Genomic DNA, 17,417 nt, shown 5'->3' on the forward strand with positions numbered 1-17,417 from the left:
TTGAAACTCAACAAGACAGAGGTTTTGCAGGGCGTAAAATTATTAATAGTTATCAATAGAATTTAACAAAGTTTCATTTAGTATTTTCAATATTTAGTCTTTAAAAATTAATACCTTTTATTGTTTCTTAAAACATTAATGTATTAAAGTCTAGGATCCAAGTAACGAAACAAGTAATTTGTTAGGTGACCTTTATCCCATAAACTTAATCAAACTCGGTAGGTAGCGATTACCAATTGCATATGATATGTAACTCCTAGATTATGGGATCCTAAAAAACTATTGCTTAGCCTGATATGTTTATCCCATCTATGCCTCTGACCTCTCATGCTTAGGTGATCTTTATCACATAAGATTCCGATCAAGTCATCCTACTTGAAACAACTTGTAGCATTATAACAAAACCAGTAACAAGGTGACCTATTAGAAACCAGAAACTACAAAACTACCCTGAACATCCAATTCCAATCCTTGGACCAGGTGACCCCGTGACGCTAAAACCCTCAAATGATAACGAGTGTTCTTCAAAAGGACAACAATGACTTGCATTTTTAGAAAAGGTTTTATATAGGTTTTACAATTATAGTTTATAAAAACATGGTCTCATGAATATTGCATGCATCCAACAATTCATGTACCCTTTTGTAAAATTCATATTACTTGTTATGAGGTTATTTCGGTTCCAAATAAAACTTTATTTTATTTGCCATTAACCGCGGTCAATCATAAACTAAAATCCTGTATTTTTAAGTTTAGTTGTAGATCGGTTTTAAGAACCGGTAATAGTCTAAATAAAACTTTATTTTATACTTAATACTTGGAGTTTTGAATGAATTATAAAATCATTATTTTAAACTTCCTTTTAACAAGTAAAAACTTATGACTTCATGAATTTTTAGAATAAACTCATTTTATTTTATAAATTCAATTTTATGCATCTTATGATAAAAGTCATATTTTGATAAACCAAAACTCGGGTGAATACTTATGTTTTCAATCTCATTTAGCATGCATAAAACATAATATCAACATGTTGCCTTATGTTTTTAACACCAATATCATATATTAACTTTCGACGCAAAAATAATCACTAGTTTTATTATTTGCCGTTATAACGCTATAAACCGATTTTAGTCTTTTTAATAAAAAACATCTTTATTTATTATAAAGACATGGAGTTTATATAATGTTTAAACATCTTTTAAACCATTTAAAATATTTTAAAGTTAGGTATTTATAAGTATTACAATAAAATTATTTTCAACGAAACATTGAGTTTTAACAGGTAACCGGTAAAACGTTTTTATAAATATCCATTTATAAACATCTTATGTTATGTTTTAAATATTTTTTTAATCAAACTCCAAGTAATATTTTCTTATGAAAAAAATATTATTTGACATGTAAAAACCGTTTTTTTACATAAAACATAACATATATTTAACATAAAATAAACATCACAAGCATACTATGTCTACTAATAATTTTTGTGAGCCATCACAAGAATTATTAAGTCTTTCCTAAAACACTTAAGGGAGACTTCAAAATGTCTTCAAGCTCCCACTTGCCAAGTCAATTCTTTCTTGCAAAAGGACTTCAAATTTCCATGTTGTGAAAGTTGCAACACTTAAACCATTAAGACTATAATTAAGCCCGAAACCAAAAGTAGAAGCTTATGGTTAGGATTATGGTTTTAAATGGTTAAGTTATCTTCAAAGTGGTCATTTATTAAACTTCTTACATTTAAAAAGAAATACAACTAGTCTAACTAATATATTACAAAAAATCAACAAATGAAAAAAAGTACTTATTTATCTATTACATCTTATGAATAAATAAATATCAACCAAGCACAACATGAAGGTCCAAATGACTTGTTTATACACAACAATATATCAGATATTACAACAAACAACTCTTTGTTTTCCTAAGACAACTTTACATAACCAAAATGCATGAAAAATGGTTATATATAGAAATAAACAATATTAACCAATAAGTTGCTAAAGAAGACAAATACATATTTTTCTTAACCAAAAGAAATTCATGCTTGTTTTCCAAAAACTAAAGATTATCAAACATAAAAAATCATTCTAACATATAAAAGATGGCTCTGATAGCAATTTTGGCTTTTGATACAAAATATAATTTTGTTTTTCACAAAAAACGGCAACGGAAGACTTTAAAAATAACAAGTTTATTTTAAGTTCATAAAAAAACCAAACCATCATGGATCCATTTATAGATGTTAGAATGAAATAAAAACAACCATATGATGTTTTAGAGATAACCTTTGAAGCCTTTGAACCTGCTTGGTTTTGGAGTGTTGATGAAGATGTAAAGAGCAAAGAACATGATCTTCTCTACAAGTATCCACCATTAAGATTAAGGCACGTGGAATGCTACTTGCTTCTTGTATAAAGTACTTCTTAAGCCTTTAAGGAGAAGCAATTTGAACCATCAAAGACTTGAATGATCTTCAAAATAATAAGAGCTCTAAGCCCATTTCATGCTCACAGTTTTACAGAGAAAAAGAGAAGAAGAAGAAGAAGTGTTTCACACACACACAAAAATACAAGCCTCATGCATCTCTTATATAACCCATGCAAAGTAAGGCCTTTTATTCAAATACTCTAAAGTATTTCTAGCCTCTATAAGAATAGGAGACAAAGCATGGGGGTTGAAAATCAACCCACGTATTTTAATATTTTTGGACATTCCTCTTAAAAAAAGGAGGATTTTTTTTTATAAACTCCAAGTTTATAAAATATAAATTTTGTCTTTAGGTAAAAGACCAACGAATCCAACTAGTCCAAAATATTGTGCATGACTTATTAATACATACCATATGAAATAATAACTACTTATACTCTCTTATAATTATTGTTTTCATAGAACAATAATTATTCCCTAACTAAAATACAATAATAAATATTATTTATTAATAATCACATTAATAATAAATATATAAAATGTGCTAACTTGATAAAGGTGTGACCATATAGGATCATATATTATTAGAAATATCACTCTATAATGATTCTTGGGCATATAGATTCAATATTGTTGTCCATGGAGTGTTGACCAGAAGTTTGACTAGGTTTGACCATTGGTTAGTTTGACCCTTTTTGTATGTTGGGTCTTCTCTGGTTAGGACCATGATGGGTTTGGGACTAATTTGGATATTTGGGCCTTATGGTGTCATTTCGGGTTTGGGATATCGTTTAAGCTTAGATTGATTAGGGCTTTTGTTGGGCCATCTATAGATAAGTGTTGGGTTTGACGAAAGTTAGTGGGCTTTAGGGTAAGCCCCATGTAAGGGTTTGGGCCCAATATAGAAAATTGGGCCATAAGTGGTCTTTGGAAGAGTATTTGGTTCGTGTGCCTTTGATTGTGAGTTTGGGCCTTAGTCTTGGACCAAACTAGGTGAGGGGTAAAATGGTCTTTTTACCATATATATGGATTATTGGATTGGGTATTGGCACCCAAATGTTAATTGAATATTTTCATATTTATTAGCGTGGGGATTCTAGTAGATCTGCAGCAAGACATTTATTTGTGGGTTCAGTTATCAAGGTAAGTATCCCTTCGTAGAATCCGTGGGTTGAAGGCATCAAGGCCGGCCCACTAGTTATGGTATAGCATGATGCTTATCTTTGTGATAATTATCGATTGTGCATGTATTGTTTAATGATTTTGTGAATTATGCATGATATTATGTGGTAGTGGTAGGGGATGAAATAGACCTAGTATCTGGTTGAAATAGACCGAATGGGAAAGTCGAGCACCTAAATATGCTCGACATCATTCGGTTGAAATAAACCGAATGGGTAGGTTGAGCACCCAGATATGCTCGGCAATATCCGGTTGAAATAGACCGAAAGGGTAGGCAAACACCCGGATATGCTTGACTTTATTTTTGTTATGTATGGTATGTGGTATTTGGGGAAAATCACTAAGCTTTGTGCTTACAGTTTGAGGTTTATGGTTCTAGGAACTTCCAGTTCGAAAAGGAAGGGCCCGACTTGATCGTAGTGCTTACACCCTTGCTTTATGTAATTCGTTTGATAATTGTTTTTATTTAGAAATACTTCTAAATGTTTGAATAAAGGATAAATGAGTGTTTCAATTATATTAAAAACGAAAATTTTACCCTATGATTTTCGGGAAGTTACAGATTTCACAACGAGGAAGCCCCAATGAAATCACTACCTAGATAACAGTCTCAATACCTTATTGCAGATTCAGAAATCATATTTAATAAGTCAAACCAAGCTTGAGCAAATAATTTTTACTCTGAATTAAATTTGTGAAAATTCGTTTTTAAAAACTTAGCTTGACCAACCCCTATTTTTTTTAAATCATCCGGTAAATGTGGTAAGCTCTATTATGTACAGAAAATCCAAGCTTACCCCTATGATTCCACTATTGAGGGATCAATATCATTATACCACACATGTTGTTTGTCTTGATCAACTCTTCATATTTAACTTTCTGGCTTCTTGATTTCGACTTGAACTTGACTTGGATTTAACTTTGAATTTCGGATTTCTTTAAGTTTCTTGATGTACCATTTCTGACATATATATATATATATATATATATATATATATATATATATATATATATATATATATATATATATATATATATATAGATTGGGCACAAATTTTACTTTGAGGCCTACAATATCTTCAATACTTAAAAAATGAAAATAAATTGTGGGTATAACAAGAGTTCCCTCCTAAACTCAAAAGGCACATAAACTGTAGGGTTGAGTACTTTAAGGAATAATTAAGTTATCCAATCTAGGTTCCTTTTAAGGCATCTTAGGAAATTATTTCTAAAAGACTGTTCGTTTTTCCATCCCAGACTTCCATTGTAAAAATTATCCGACTCATATGTTGGTTCATATTGGAAACATTTAAAGCACTTGAAAAGATAATTGTTAAAATTGATTGTAATGAGATTGTTATTTTTGGTTACTATCACACTTCATCTGAATAGAGCTATCGAATGTAATATATATATATATATATATATATATATATATATATATATATATATATATATATATATATATATATTTGTTGGATTAGGTGTCTAAGCTCATAACTATAATTGGTATGTACTTGATCCGAGTGTAACATAGTCGATTTGGGTTGTATCACCAGAATAATCTCATATGATGGACATTTAAGAAAGAGGTTATTTATGATTTATTAATATATTATAATTATAATATATTAATTGAGAAATCATATTATTGAATTAGTATTGATAAAGAATTAATTTGGAATTAATTTAATGATCAAAAGAGACTAATTAAATTAACGAGGATAAATTATGTAAATTAGTGATACATATGGTTTGGACTATTGATCCATGATAGACTAAGTTTATGTGTGAGTCCATGAAGAGTTAGTCCATATGAGTTATGGATCATAAGCCTAAGTGTAAGAATTAGGGTTACATATGATTCTTGGAATTCTAACACTATATATGTAAACCCCTAGACCCAACATCAGATACACAAGTAATATAGCAAGGGTATAGATGATTTTAGGGTGCTCCTAACCTCTCTCTCAAGTCCTCCAATTGTTGGTGGTGTTTTGTGAACCATTTGAGACGTCACACTTGAGGTGCTATACTCTTAAAGGCCAAGTAATACAAGCTACATAAAAAGGTAATCATCTAACTAATTTTTATGGTTCATATATCAAGTTGTATGCTAGTTAAGCTTCATGATTTGGAAATTGTTTATTGCATGTAAAACTAGAGAAAAATTAGATCCAAAGCATTAGGGTTGTATATGCACCATAGGAGTGTTATAGTACTCAAAACCCATCAGTGTTACCAGAGCCTAGGATAGATTTCTGTTATATTGATGCATGGTTGTTTTTCAAAGCTGGGAAAGTCACATTTTTGACCTCTGACGGATGAACTCAACGAGTCCAATGATCTGAATCGACGATTTCACTCACAGACTGGAAACTCGACGAGTCCAGTTCATGCACTCGACGAGTCCAGTTCAGGCACTCGACGAGTATAAACTTCTGCTTATAGATTTTCGTGTTTTTTGGCCATAATTGGATCAGGATCCTCACCACAAACTGTTTTTGTATCATAAAATTCATTTTTCTGATATGGTGATGATTATCCTCATCTAATTAAAGGGAAATTATCAAATTTTAAGATAATAAGTTGATTATTTGTATTATTTGATTTGAATTGCCTTGTTGTGTGAGTTAGATTAGATCAACTTGGTATATAATAAATTATATGATAATTTAATTTGTTATATTTGATCTAAATGACTCTTGAAGGGAGTTTCATAATGTGTCCTCAAGATATGAAATATGAAAAGTCTCATTCATGAACATTATACGCATGGAAACCAAAAGTTTTGAAGAGTTACAAAACTTGCCATCAAGTTTTGGAATTTGTAAAGTCTCACTTATGAAACATTTAAATCCAAACCTTAGAATTTTAAAAGTTTAAAATTTAACCCGTATACTATTATAATATTAAAAGTTAATTATATATATATATATATATATATATATATATATATATATATATATATATATATATATATATGTATAAGACAAGTCAGTCTTACCGTTAGTAGGCCTCATTCACGAAGCCGGTCTATAAGGGGTGTATAAGGAAATTGCCTATAAAATGACGATTGAATAGGTGCCCACTCTCACCCACCGCTTCCTTGACTGGTGGAGGGTCGTTGGCCGAATGGGTAGAGTAAGACATTAATTCTCATTAAAAGTATAATGATAATTATAAAGTAACTAAATGTTTTTTTTTTTTTTATAAAAATCCCAATCTTAGTTACTTTAGGAAAAATGTGAAAATGACGCTATTCCATAAAATTGCACACCTTGCTAAGTCGTCAGTGAAGCGTGTGTGGTTAACCAACACACTAAGTTAGACTAAAATAGGTGGCAAAGGGTAGTTTGATGTTTATCATAGATCAATGGAGTGTGTGTGGTTAACCGACACATTGATTAGATGATAAATGACATCGATAGTGGCAAGTTTATTTGCATGGTTGTTCACACCTTGTTTGTGATCCTCGGTATCCCAATCACAAACTTGAAGGGCATAATCAAGATTTAAACATGTCATTGAAAAGTTCAATGAATCTCACAAGAATCTAGGAATTTCAAATCATTTAAAACTTAATATTTAATTTTGTTTTTCATGGTGGAAATTGGTAAATCATCATTTACGTACTTTCAAATATTTTGCAATTGGATTACGGCATCCCTCTTCCAAATTGGAAAATATTGTGTTGGGTGCTAGCCTTAATATTTCATTTGGGTATTATATTAAGGTTTCTTATCTAATCTAAACTTTGTCTTTCTTTTTCAGATATCTTCCAACACCGCTTCTGGCTCAAACCCTACCAACTATTTCTCCCTCATGAACTTGTGTGGGAGGGTCATCTTTGATGGTTCAAATTTCAATGATTGAATTCAGAACTTTAGGATGGTCACTCGCTACGAGGACAAGAAATATTTCATCGATAAAGTGCTCAAGGAGATTGATGAAGCAACTGCTACTCCTAAAGAAATTGCTGAATATTGAACTTATGAGAAGGACGCCACAAAGGTGTCGTGTATCATGTTAGCCACTATGACAGTTGAACTTCAAAAGTCCTATGAGGACTACTACCCTTTCGAGATGCACCAAGACTTAATGGAAAGATACCATCAAAGTGCTTGACAGGAAAGGTATGATATCATTGCCTCCATGATTACAACAAAAATGAAGGATGGAGAGTCCATCACGACCCACTTAGAAAAGATACAAAGGTTTGTGGACCACTTGTTGAAGTTGAATGTCAACTTTGATGAAGATCTGTCCATTGATATTATTCTACACTCTTTGCCTCCTTGTTATGATTAGTTTTGTATGACTTATCATATGAACAAGGAGGAGGTCACTCTAAGCAAGCTTCAAGGCCTATTGAGAATTGTTGAAAGTAGTTTGAAAGGAAAATTTGTTGTTCCTACTACTACTGTTGTTGCCGCTGTTCTGACAATTGGACATGAGAAAGGGAAGAAAATGAAGCCTCCTGCTAAGAGCCACAAGGGAAAGTCCCATTATGGATCCTCTTCGAGTGGGACCTAGGTTGGTCTTGCTACTCCCTCTTCCTACCAAAAGCAAGCAGAGTGCTTCTACTATCACGACAAAAGGCACTGGAAGCAAAGCTGCCTCAAATACTTGCAAGACATCAGGGATGGGAAGATAAAAACCACTAATGCAGCTATTTACACTATTCTGTCTAATAACTCATCACATGCTAATTCTTGGGTCCTTGATACAGGTTGTGGATTTCACATTTTTTCTGATTTGCAGAGACTAAAAAAAAGTAGGGATGTGGAGCACGGGAAGATAAACTTAATCATGAGGAATAGGAAAGTGTCGCTTGTCACCAAGATTGGAGTTTATTCTTTATTGCTTAGTTGTGGGTTACAATTAGATTTGAATAATTGTTGCTACTCGTCCGACATGGCGAGAAACGTTATTTCCTTTCATGGTTTGTATAAACAAGGTTTTAGATTTTCATTTGATAATGAAACTGGTTGTATTAATGTTTTTTATAATGGTATATTTTATTTTAAAGCATTGCCTTGTAATGGTATATATGAAACTGTGATGGTTGTAGACAACTTAGGAAATAATGTATTGCACATCGATTCGTCCAATGGTTTGGACAAGGAATCCATGTGGCATTGTCGTCTTCAACATGTCAACAAGAAGCACATAACCCAACTCCAAAACGATGGAGTCTTGGAGTCATTCAACTTGAAATTAACATGTCAACATGTCAACACTTGCCCATAGGTCATCTCATGTAAAATTAATTTTTTTTAAGATTTTTAAGAATATTTAATATGTTGAAAATAAAAATAAAAATAACTATAAATAAAATCTTTTTGGGTTTTTTTCTTTATGAATGCAGAAAGATAAAAACAAAAAATAATATATTTTTGGATTTTTCAGATATTTTATGTAACGACCCAAAAATTCATACCAAAAATTTCATTTTTAATTTAATAATAAAACCACAAGTGCCAACAATTCATTCAAAATATATCACATCAGAGTATCATTTCTAAAACATTATTTTATTTATCAGAGTAACATCCCAAGATGAATAAACAATGGTGTGTGCCATGCAATCACCCCGAGCTCTTCCCTCCGTTACCGGAGGTACTTGAAACCAAAACTGAAAACCATAAGCACGAAACATAGTAAGTTCCCCAACCTACCACATACCAAGCATTATCACATACTATAAGAACTGGGCCACACACGCTACATCAGGCCCCGCCTGGCTTCGAGCCCCGCTCGATATACATATGTGTTTTACTTTAGGCCTCGCCTGTCTTTGGGCCCCGCCCGCTAAAAGCATGCAAACATATAACCATAGCACATAACACATAAACTGAGCATACCTTACTGTATTACTATCCTAAGGCCTCGCCTGTCTTAGGCCTCGTCCCTGTCCTGTTACTAGTGAGCCGTGGAACCCCATCCAAGCTCCTGCTATTAGTGAGATACGGGCCTCCGCCCACACTCACCTTCCTCTTATATCGGGCCTCGCCCCTGCTCTACTACTAGTGAGATATGGAACCCCATCCACACTCCGCTAATAGTGGGGTACGGGACCTCGCCCACACCCACCTCCCTACCAGGCACATACAAGTATCACACAGACATCAAGTATAACTTATCATGCAAACATTCCTCGGGCACCCGCCCGACATCGGACCTTAATTTGGAATCACATACTAGTATACAGTGCCTAGGACTAACCCCCGGGTCTTCCTACTCATAAACTACATGGGTCGGCATTGTGGCTGTAGACCCGTTCACACAATGAGGAGACTCACCTCGCACTGCTGAAACCCTACTGGTACACTTCTGGCTGCTATCTGACAATGCCCGCACTGCTACTCCTCTAGCTCCCCAAACTATCAATACCACAATAATACTTAGCCCAATACAATAATCCTTCATATGGTAGAATGGCCATTCTACCCCTCCTACTCTAACTTGATACATATTCAAAGTCCTACATTAGGTAAGCTTCCCAAGCCCACTAGTGACCCACTAATGGCCAAATTTGCTACATTGGGTGCAATCCCTTAATGGGCCTTACCTTAAGCCTAATTATATATGTTGTGGCCCATATTAACTGACTCCTAATGGCTCACTATGGCCCAAAGGCCTAAAATCCAAAACACATCCCACACCAAGGCTCAAAACCCACAACGCCCAACTCTGCTGGGTACGCTGGGCGTACTCCAATGTATGCTAAGCGTACTGCCCTGCTAGTGAGTACGTTGGGCGTACCTGCATGTACGCTCAACGTAATCCCCCTGTTAAGACACTTTTCCATTAAGTGCTTGATACTCCACTCTGGAGGCTACCAACTCAGATCTAGGTCCTTACTGATGTCTTAAACCATAAAGTCACTAACTTGGTGACTTGCAGTCCACCAAACAAGCCCAAACTCAAAAGGTGACAACATGCTTTCATTCCAAGGGATAGATCTCATGCATGGAAATAAATGAGTCCTAAAGGTTGAAACTTTACTGCTTATGGGACTCATCTGACACCAAGGGTGGCAACCTTGGACCTAGAAGATGAGTTTTGACATAAAGGTCAAATCTTGGAACCAAAAAGACCCAAAAATTCCATTAACATAGATCTAAGCATACTTAAGGAAAGGTTCAGACTTGATACCTCATAATGGTCCGAAATGGAACAAAAATCTCAAATCTACAACTTCCTTTTCGATCCACCACCTTGCTAATTTCTTCTCTTGTTTTGAAATGGATTTACAACACCTAAATACTCACTTAATGGCCATCAAAGCTTCAATAACATTCACAGAGGGTTAGTGTTTCATAGTAGCTCTCTAGGGTGGAATGGAGGCCGAAACTTGAGGGTATAACATTCCTTATATAGTGCCATGCCCTTAAATTAGAGTTCCTGGACACTGAGCGGACGCTGGGCGTACGCCAAAAAGCTTCCACGTCTACCTCCTTTCATACGTTGGGTGTAACCCAACTTACACTGGGCGTACCCATGCGCCTCCTAGTTTTGCATGGCCCTTCTTTGCCAACTTTTCCATTGATGTGTCATAAATGACAACAACTTCAAAATGTTATAACTCCTTCATCCTAAGTTCGTTTCCGATGGACTTTATATACACGAAAAGGTGGCGAGAAGCCCTACGCTTATATAAACGCACCCCAGACCGGATCCTTCTCTAATAGAACTCAAAGCCCATAAATGACCAGAACACCCTTAGCCTTGGCTTCTGAAATCCTTAAATGAATATTTTAGAATAGGGCATTACATTTTATGCAAATGCAATGCAGAAAATAAAATGCAAACAGAAAAATAAAATTTGAAAAATTTAGCCTAAAAAATTGAAAATTAAAAATTTTAATAAAAAATGCAAAATTCTAAACTAAACTCCTCCCCAAGCTTAAAATGATGCAATGTCCTCAATGCTTAGAGAGGAATGAACATATCAATAAAGCTCATTCAAAAAAAAGTGCAACTAGGGATGAATGTACCCGATAAGTTTGTAGAAATATGATTTTGACGATGAATGTGGCAAAAAATCTAAATTCCAACAACTCTGTCGATCCTATGATTTCCCCAAGCTTGCATGGAAGTGTGACCATCTCTTTCTTGAATGCGTAGAAAAACTAAAAACTACTCATCGGGTTGCCCCCGGAAAGCCACCCATTTTTAAAGTCGTTGGCTTGACTTTGCCCAACCAAATTAACTAACTAGTGTGGTTGACACTTCTATGAAGCTCAACTCTTTTCCTTGTCAATCCAGATCCCTTCAAACTTCTTTCTGTTTCTGATCTTCATTTTCTTTCCAGAATTCATCTCCTTCTTCTCTTCAAATTTTATTCTTTTTAGATTTTTCTTTTCAGAAACTTGCTCAGCAAAAATCATTACTTTTTCTTGAATCATTTTTCCATAAATCTTCTTTTCTTCCTCCCCAAGCTTATTTATGATTAGCTCCATCTCAGCAACTAACTTCTCCTCCTTTACCCCAAGCTTTCCTTTTTCCAAATCTTTTGATATGGCATGTGAGTTTCTGCCTACAAATATTTCTTGCACAGAGACATTAGAAAACTCACAACATCCCTCAAATAAAGTACTACTAGTACCCAAATAATTAACTGAAACTTTATAAGAAGTATCAGAATCATTAATATTAAAGTTCACTACATCCCCATCAAATTCCATTGAAAGTGTACCAGGAAAAGCATCAATTTTTTTTTTTTAGCATTTTTCATAAAAGGTTTTCCCAGAATAATTTTAAAAAGTTTTCAAAGACAGAAAAAGGAAGGACATTGACTGAAGCTGCAAGGTTAAGCATGGAATTTGAAAAAGAAAGGTTCCCCAATTTAAAAGGAACTGAGAAAATCCCCGGATCCTTGCACTTTGGAGGTAAGCCCTTTTGCAAAATGGCAAAAATATTTTCACTAGCTTTGACAGTTTCATTAAATTTAATCTTTTTCTTAGAAATACTATATTTTTTAAAAACCTAGTATAAAGAGGGATGTGTTGGATAAAATCTAAAAGTGGAAGTGTTAGGATGAAAATCGTTAATGATCGTTTAGATTCAAAACAAGTGAAAGCAAGAACACAACGATGATCTGAATAATGTTGAATGGTTAAGTGTCATGCCTCAAAAGAACTCGACAAAGAATTGCTACTGTAGAGGCTTGATTAGGGTTACATAATAATTATCAGAGTTAACAAAAATACGATGGATGCATGCACCTTAAATACTCTAACCCTAGAATTAAATACGGGAGGACAGGCCCAACTCATCTACATAATAGACTAAACAAAAAGCCCAATGACGCAACATCTAATACCCAACAATCTCCCCCTTTGCATTAACTGAAGCAAGCAAACATCAATTCTGGATTCGCTTTGTACTTCAAAAACCTTCGACATTATGCTCAACAATGCTTTACGAACTTGGACATACCAACGAATCATGTCCGAGAAGCACTTCTTATCTCCTTCACTGTTGCCCCTGTATTTGCTAACAAGATCCAACATAAACTCAACATAAGATGTGGTGTATAAGTGTTTGTCTGGGAGGAGGAAACAAGTTTTGCGATAGTCACCATCATTCTTATCCCTTGCTTGAAAGACAACATACCAACCTTCCTTGTAGATTTTCCTAAGCATCGAATTTTCAAATCCCTTAGGAGCTTCTTTAGGTACTGTAGTAGGCTTCTTTCGTAACATTGCAAATATCTCTACATCCATAATGCCCACCTCTTGGATATACGAAATAATCATAAGCTTAAGGTGATGGATGATAGGTTAGTATTTCTTGCGTCTCGCAACAAAAAATTGTAGAGAACAATCTAGTCATAAGGATTGATACACGATAGGATTGCGAGAGTGAAATCCTGAAATTGACTCACAAAGCCTCTGACAACTTTGAATTTGGCGTTTAGAAAACTGTCAGTCTCAATTGGTCCGGTTACCTTAACTATCTTGATTTTGCTGGCACTCCAAGTTTCGTATTGCGGCCTCATGTGCTTAAGATTAAATTAAAAAAGAAGTTGATCAGCACCATTATCATAGACGGGAACACTCACAACCTTTATGAAAGAACAAAACTTGAAGGCTTTAGATGTAACTGGAAGATCCAGTTGCGAGTCCTGAGTATCCGGAGGTTGAACGATACATCCGGTTCTTACCAATACTGAGTCAGTGAATCAACAGCTTGACTCTGAATCCTTTTTAACATCCAAAATAGGAAACAAGATTTTCCTGCTTTCAAGAGCGGACCTTGCTTCTTTTTCAGCTTTCTCCATGGCTTCATCCTCTCTGACAATTAATTGATTGTCATCCAGTTCAGCCTCACGAGCCTTTCGCCTTTTGAGTTCTTCTTCATCAAGTTCTTCTTCGTCGCTGTTATCAACTATGGGCTCCGCAGAAAAAATCTTGTCTTTGTCGTTAGGCTCAGAGTCACTCTTAATGCTTGGCTTGACTGAAGTGGTTGGCTTTGCTAAAGTTGTTGAAGGCTTTTTCGGTTGATCTCCCCCTTGTTTCGAAATAACAGAAGGATCTGGAAAACCCTCCAAGAGATGTACCACAGTGAACACAGGTATTAGATTTTCAACAAGATGTTTCCGAAGAGTAATTGTTATCAATGGGTACCTGGTCTTTATAATGTCTGAGAGGAGGCCATTAACATTAGATATGCAACTTTTCATTATTGCCATCTCAGTGATCAGATCCTGGATTTGTTTCCCAACATGTTCGAGCTTAACAATGAGAACTTTAACTTTTTTAGTTTGAATGGAAAAGGGGACCATTATCTTTCTTTCCATGGCGAGATCATCCTGATGCTTAGAGATTTGAAAAGAAATGGATGATTTGAACTCTTCGTGATCAGTGGTGATTCTAGTTAGCTCTCATTGTATTGGTCTCAAAAGAAGACTGGAAGTTGTTCATAAATGTGGTAGCATCATAAATTAGTTTATTGAATATTTTGTTCGTTTCGTTACAGACTGAGGTAGAGGCATTCACAACATTGTTCATCTTTTCAAGATTAGATGAATGTTCCTTGGTGAGGGTTTGAATAATGGAATTAATGGAGGCTTATGAGTACTTATCAGAATAGGAAGGTTCGGAAGCCTGAAGCAGAGTATCAAGCTTTACATTTATTGCCTTTAATTGTCCCTTTGTAACCGGGGTCTCATAATCACTTCCGTTGCGAATAGTGAATGGGCTAAAAGTAAACCTTGCTAACTCATCTTCATCATTCCCATAGATCATATCAGGATCATCTTAGTGTATTGGGGAAATGGGTGGAGAGACATGAGATAATTGAAAGCCTGAAGTTTTAGCCCCCGCATCAGATGCGTTGACTGAAACAGCAGGTTCTCCTTAATTTGTTGGAGGAACAGTGGAATCAGTGTATAAAGGTGTAGATAAGGGAATGGTGCTTTGAGGTTGAGATGAACCAGGTGGAGGGCATGGTGCAACGGTGATTGTTGTAGTGGTGGTTTTAGGAGAAGGAGGAGGAGATGAAACAAAAGCATTATTAGTTTGAGTTAACTTAGGATTTGATATTACATCTTTGTTACGAGCAGACCCTTCCTCCTCATTATAAATGGGTTGTTCTTATTCGTTATGATAATTAGATTGAGTTTCAGACCCCCAAACATTCAATTTTTCTTGGAGTGGGGGACTTGTGCTTGCGAGCAGGTTGCTTTCGCCTTTTAGGAGCAGCAGTTAAGGGGTAGATATTGCCTTTCGCTTTGTAGGTGGTTTCACACCTGTTGAAGGTCCTTCCTTATCACTTGTTCTCTTTTATCCCGTCTTCGCACCTTTTTGTCCCACCTTCTTGGGTTTTTCTGGCTCAGCTATAATTGCTTGCATTTCAAGAGTTAAGGGACGAAACCCCGAAGCATTTAGTTTCCTATATCTCTCCAAGATTTTGCTAGACCCAGGCACATCACGAAACATTGCCTCTGGAATTAAGCCAATGAAATAGAACTTTGAAGAATCAGAAACGATAATACCAGTGGTGTGAAAGGTAGAGATTGAATCCATCATTGCATCTTGCATCAGTGGGACGTAAAGATTCTCAATGGAGCTTTGGACAAAGATGGATCAAAAACGTACACAGGAGATTTCACTGTGACGTGAGGTAGAGAGGGTGCTCTGAAAAATTTGAGCCCATAAAACAGACCCATAATCAACATTCAAACCTGTGCAGAGACCATAGTGAATCGCCATGAACATCATACTGTCATTGTCAGACCCAATCACTCTTTCATAAAAACCTTTGAATAGTAAAGTGAAAAGACCATTCCATTGAGGAGGCGTATTTGGTTTCCTCAATTTTAAGACGACGCTTAGAGTTTCTTTGTATGTCATTTGGTAAACATCTCTAGAAGGTCCGTACCAGACACCATTTCTGGGTTGATCATGTCGTTTGTGTGTGGAAGCCTTAAAAGTGAACAAAATTGATTTTTGGTGATGGAAGTTGTGTGGTTGTGGATTTCAAAAGTAATACTCTATTCTTCCTTGATATAATTGGCAGAAGAGTAAGCTTTAGAGAAGATCTACATAGGAACATTCTCTATCTTGGTGAGTGCAACATTCAATGGAGAATACTTGAGACATTCAACGATCAGAAACATAAAACTAGCGTACTTGCACGACTCGATATCGATCACCAAGTTTTGGTTACTTGATGGTTAGTAGGGAGGAGTGTGCAGTTTGATCTTGAACAAAGACATTTTCAAAAGAGCCCTCCATTGTTGAAGCTTGAGAAAGATGAATATGAACAGGAAAATGCTATGATCGATGGAAATCTTTGAGAGGATTTCTGAGTGGTAAAGAATGAAGAGTCGACAAAATCAATAAATACGGTTTGATTTGTGAGAGAAATCTAGAGAGAGAATACATCAGTTATTGTAACGTTACCTGAAAAAGCGCGACTTGACAACTGTAGATGTCAGAACCATACGTCATACAACGGTAAAGTAGATGTCCTTTCAAAATTTCATGCGCCCATTTGAATTCTTATCTACAGGAATTGACGCGTCAGCATTGCCCCTTTCACAGTTTTAATTCACCAGTCTCTTATGAATACGAATTTCGTTTTAACATAACATAATTTGAATTGCGAACCTGAAAATAAATGTAAGTACCACGAACCAGACTTTTTGAAAATCACAAAGATTTTTATGCAAGAGTATCAAAGATAAAGAAATAAAACTACACTTTTATGTGGGATTTTGGTGATGTATGAATAAAGACATGAAACTGTGGATCCCCGAGCTCTTCCTTCAAAGTCAAGAGAGACTAAGAAGTGTCTGTGTGGTTTCCCATTGAAATACGATCAAGTGTGTGATAAGAAACATTGAAAGGCATATTTTAGTAGGCTTATAAGGTGGCTTCATCTAAAAAAACTAGATTTTATGGGAAGAAGTGTCTTGAGATAAGAACATGTCATAAAAGATCTCACAAAAGAAAAAGAGATTTCTTGGCACAAACCACAAAAGCGGCTTTTGTTAATTCCATGATGAAAATCTTGAATGTTTAATTGGTCACTGTCAATTCATTTCAGTGTGTTGGATTTTAGGTTTCACTCAGTTCGTGGCGGACGAAGCTAAGATCATTAACACAAATGTTGTGTAACCACAAACCTCAGTGGTATTGCTGAGAGTCTCAGGGGTTATATTTATGAGTGCGAAGGCAGTGGAGAAGTGTGAATGTGGTTCTATGTACATCTGCTATATGAAAGTGACCAAGCAAATAACTCTTAACTCAAAATGAGAAGAGTAAGGTAGCTTATGACTAATGTGA

This window comes from Lactuca saligna, chromosome 8, assembly GCF_052625555.1.
Source record: "Lactuca saligna cultivar CGN05327 chromosome 8, ASM5262555v1, whole genome shotgun sequence".
Lineage (NCBI taxonomy): Eukaryota > Viridiplantae > Streptophyta > Magnoliopsida > Asterales > Asteraceae > Lactuca > Lactuca saligna.